Raw genomic sequence first — 5,000 nt, 5'->3', positions numbered from 1 at the left:
AGTGCTTGCATCGTCCACCGCCTACTGCATACGTGTGTCTGCACACGCATTCTGCGTGCGTGCGGCGGCGACGACGACGTTCGCGAGGAGCTAAGGATATAACTCCAAAAAATGTAATTAAAATTATCTGTGGCCGGACCATAGGAGACGCCAATGACGCATCCGAAGGCACTGCTCTGGGCCACGATAAATTACCAGCCTAGTGTAATGCGGCTGCAAGAGCGGTCCGCCTAACCGCAAAAAAAAAAAAAAAAAAAAAAAAAAAAAAAAAAATGCTTGAGATAATCTTAAATTAATTAAAAGAAATCGTGGTGTGTAGGCAGCTAACTACTGGGCACATCGACAACTACGACAAGTTTAGCTACCAGCGGAATATCTCATCACTGCAGAATATTAACCCATTTCAGTCTGTGTTTTAATTAATTTTATGTGGGCCGATCCCGGCGGTACTGCAATGCCGGGCCAACCCGCGACAGAGGTGGAGCAAGCCCCTAGCACTCCGTCATGAGCCAAAAATGAGTTTAATATTCTGGTCCTGCGATGCAGGACGTATCAGATATTAAGCTGATAAGAACAGATACTACACTTTTTTTTTTTTTTTTTTTTTTTTACATAGTTATAACTTGTTGCCAGGAACGAAATTAAAAGCGAGGGGCATACTCTGCTATGCCGCAATGGGCGACGACACTTGACTCAGAAAGACACCTCGCTCTGCAGGTGTGAAGAAATAGTGAGTTGAGAACCAAAAGGAAGAAAGAAAGAAAGATAGAAATGAAAGGAAATTAAAAACAGGGACGGCAGCACACACAAGGGAAATGAAACTGGCGAGATAATCCCATCGCCCAGAGAATTAACTAAGGAATAAGCTTCTAAGATTGATGGCGTGATTCCTATTTTTCCAATAAAGTTTTTGCAAGAACTGGTCCAATTGCGAATCTGGGGTGAGTCAAGTCAAAGATTGGTGCAAAGAACCAGGGGCATCCCAGGCAATGCCTGGACAAGGCGCCCTAGGCAACCTGGAACACCGTTTGATATCCATGGATCATTGCAACTTTCAAATACCGGGCAAAAGTGGTCGTATAGTTTCGAGCAGATTCCGCCACGCGATGCTGGCTCCACAGGTAGTCCATGAAAGAGACAGCATCGGCGAGGGAAAGGTCGTAGATCGTGAAAATGGTGTGGCCCAAGAGCCACACCATTGCGTTACGTCTTGGCCGGGGTTGCGTTTGAAGATCAGGTGTAAGGAACCAGTCGGTGGACACATTTGCTGGCGTCGTCCCACCGATCAGCGCTATGAGCACACGTGCAAGGGCCCACACTTCCGTGACGTGGGGGCAGAGGAGGCGATGCTCCCTGGTGTCAACGTCACCACAGCGGCCGCAAGCAGCCGAGGGCCGTAGGCGGATGGCCGCCAGGCGATGGTTAGTGGGGATTAAATTGTTGACGACACGGTACCATAGCGCCGAAACTGCCGTGGGAAGGGCTGAGTTGTTAATATTAGCCCAAACTTGGCGCCAGATGACCGACGGTCGTCTGTCCTCTAATTTATGTATCTTGGGCTGGCCTCGGAGTGCCTGGTAAAGGCGCTTCGACGTGCGTGCCTTGTCAGTGGCCACTGTGAGGACATAACTGCGGTGGAAGTAATAGTCTCTGACCGTCGTCAGCCGGAACGGAATATGCGTCAAACAGACCGGTGCACGCGCCGAGTGTGGACGATAACGGTCGAAGAGGACCGCTGTAGTCCCACCGGGGTCGGCTTCGCGCAAAGCGGCGACACGGTGTATCAGAAGGGCCGCACATTTCCTGGAAAAGTCAATGAGGCCGAGGCCGCCATCGACCTTCGGCAACGTACAGGTCAGCGCATCAACCTTGAACAGCGCATGCCGCCACAAGAGCCAATAAACTGCTTGCGAGATGGCTCGGCCGATCTGCTTCGGCAGCGTAAGGAGTTGGGCGACATACCATGCCCGTGAGAGGAGATAACCATTAATCAGCTGGATGCGTTGATGGAGGTCGAGCCGTCGATCAGCGTGGCTCACGCAAAGGCCCCTGATGCGTATGAGAAGCCGCCGCCACGTGAGGGTTAACATACGCTGCGGACAGGCAGTCACCTCAAGACCCAAGATACGCTGTTCCCCCACAACGCGGTACCAGGGGCGTTCGACGGTCAATGATCGTGGCCCTAGCGGAAGCAACACGGTCTTGTTGGGATTTAACTGAGCACCGGAGGCCCGTTCATAAACGTCGAGAACGCGCCGAACGGAATCGATGTCCCTGGCGTTAGCAACGAACACACCAACGTCATCGGCGTAGGCTGCACAGCGGAAGGTGACGCCTGGGAGAGCGACACCGTCGACCAACCGGCCAATGTCACGCAGCAAGGGGTCCAGCGCTAAGGCAAACAAATACATCGACAAGGGACACCCCTGTCGAACTGACCGCCTGATGGGAATGGGGCGCGACCGGCAACCGTTCACCACGATAGTGGAATTCGCTCCATCCAAGAAGTGCCGGATGATGCGTATGAAGCGCTCCCCAAAACCCATCCGTGACATAACGCCCAGCAGGTAAGGGTGCGAGACCCTGTCAAAGGCACCGGCGAAGTCCAAGGAAAGAATGGCAGCCGGAGTGCGAGTGTCAGCGGTGAGGAAGACAACATCGCGGTACAGGGAAGCGGCGGTGAAGATGTTCCGACGCGAAACGCCACAGGATTGAGTGGGGCAAAGAACCTTAGTCATCGCCTGTTTGAGACGAGAGGCCACGCATCGTGCCACCAACTTATAGTCAGTGTTAAGGACAGTGATAGGACGCAGGTCTTGAGCTCGACAGTGACCAGTCACCTTTGGAATAAGGGCAATACGTCCAGATAAAAAGTCGGCGGGTAAGTCGCATCCAGCAAAAATCTCCTCGCACATTTTGCAGAAACGGTCGCCGAGCAGGTCCCAAAATTGTTGGTAGAACTCATAAGGGAGACCGTCGGGGCCAGGTGATTTGCGTCCCGGACAGGCACGGAGGACAGATGTGAGGTCAGCGAGTGTCAGGGGCTCGGTTAAAGAGCCGCGGTCATGACGATCCAAAGAAGTTGGCACCCCACTGACAAGTGCACGTTGGGCGGCAACGTCGACCTCAACATCCTGGAAGAGGTGCGTGAAATGGTCCGTCAGGTGTTGGAGGACGTCACGGTTGTCCGTGATACGCGCACCATCGTCTGTCTTAAGGCGCAGAATGGTGTTCTTCTTGGCACGAGTTCGTTCAGAGGCAAGGTGATAAATGGATGGCTCCTCGCCTTCAATCAGGGATGCAGAACGACACCGCACCACCATACCATCGGCTTTCTCCCGAGAGAAGCGAAGGATTTGCGCCTTAATTTTGTTGAGGCGCATGTGGAGCTGATCGTACCTGTCAGCAGGAAGAGTCAGGGCGTCAGTGAGACACTGCTGATAGAAGGCCAACGTGCTACGTTTCCAGTGGGCGACGTCGCGACTATATTGCCGGATAACACGTCGCAGCCGGGGCTTCGCACAGCGGAGCCACCAAACCACCGTGGTAGGGTACCGGGAAGTGTCCACGAGACAATCCTGCCACGTTTTCGTGACGAGAGCACGAAGTTCGGGCAGGGATAGATGAAGGGTATTCATCTTCCAAGAGGTGCCACGAGGAACCGGGACGGGACCCGCGATACGCAAGGAACACGAGTACGCACAGTGGTCACTAAAGGCCACGGGTATGACTTGGACGGCACAAAGGGCGGGAGTCAAATCAGCCGAGACATAAACACGATCAATACGGCTGGCTCCAGTGGGATAGATGTGGGTAAATTGCGTGTAGGCGGGATGGAAGTGGCGCCACGTGTCAGTAAGGTCAGCCGCCCGAAGGAGCGAAGCGAGCGCTTCACACCGCATAGGCGTCGGGACCTGATCAACTTCGGCAACCACACAGTTGAAGTCTCCGCCAAAGACGATAGGGCGACGAGCTGCTAAGAAAGGGGGGAGATCAGACTGAAAAAGTGTCGTTCTGTCATGCCTGTGGTTAGCACCAGAAGGAGCATAGACATTTAGAAAAAGGACATCTTGAAGGATACATGCAAGAACGCGACCGTTGGGTAGCGTGGTAACGTGGGATGGAGTAAACTCTGAGCGGTAGAGCAAAGCAGTACCCCGCCGGGCGTCAGGGTCGATGTTATACAGTGCCTCATAACCAGCAAGGTCAGATAGAAAAGGGGCACAAACCTCCTGGAGAAAGACCACATCAAACGCACCAAGGCGGAGAAAGTCCTTTAGAGATCGAAGTTTGACCGGGTTGGAGATGGAGTTGATATTGATCGTTAAAAGGGAGAGGGCTCCCAGCGGACGGTCAAAGGCAGGCATGGGAGAGCAACACAGAGGAGACAACGGCAGATAGGGTTACGGCCGTAGGGAAGCAGGTGTGGAAATATCCACACCAGAACCCAGCGATATCACCCCGGACGTGAGAAACAAATACGAAGCAGCTCATGTGGGGAAAGCCCCACTCAATCACGCATGTCATCGCCCTCGTCGTCAGCCCAGTTCAGGCCTCCCCCATCGGCAGGATAGTCTGAGCCAGGCGGCGCAGACGCGTCGGACACAGTAAGATGTGAAAGGGTACGAGTACGCTGCATTGGCTGGTCGCTACCCTGGTCATGTTTTCGTTTTGCAGGGATCGCTCCACGATCTCGCGAGGAACTGATAAGAGCCTCTAGTTGCCGAGCAGTTTGCCGCATACCGCCCGAGCGGTCAGCGGAAACAGAGCGAGAAACTGAGGAGGCCTGAGAGTCAGCCTCACTGCCGCTCTCAGGGGGACGTAAACCGTCCGCCTCCTCCGCCGGCTGGTCCGGGTTCGCCTTCTTGCGCCGATGACGACGGCGGGGGGACTTAGCGTCATCTGCCGGGAGGGGCGGGGTAGGAAGAACGACCTCCATCTGTTCGACAGCGACCACATCACTCGCCATAGCAGGCACATCAGACGCCGCCGGCGGTACC

The 5,000-nt window shown here is 54.3% G+C and overlaps 1 non-coding gene across 1 annotated transcript; it reads right to left on the bottom strand.

Moving 5' to 3' along the window:
• Nucleotides 1–424: 424 nt before the first annotated feature.
• On the bottom strand, nt 425–620 carry LOC124579882. The gene has a single exon (XR_006973030.1). It is a non-coding gene; the product is annotated as a U2 spliceosomal RNA (small nuclear RNA).
• Nucleotides 621–5,000: the final 4,380 nt, after the last annotated feature.

This window comes from Schistocerca americana, unplaced genomic scaffold (genome assembly GCF_021461395.2).
Source record: "Schistocerca americana isolate TAMUIC-IGC-003095 unplaced genomic scaffold, iqSchAmer2.1 HiC_scaffold_315, whole genome shotgun sequence".
Lineage (NCBI taxonomy): Eukaryota > Metazoa > Arthropoda > Insecta > Orthoptera > Acrididae > Schistocerca > Schistocerca americana.
The sequence above is the reverse complement of the archived record's forward strand: the minus strand, read 5'-3'. Positions and strand labels throughout refer to the sequence as shown.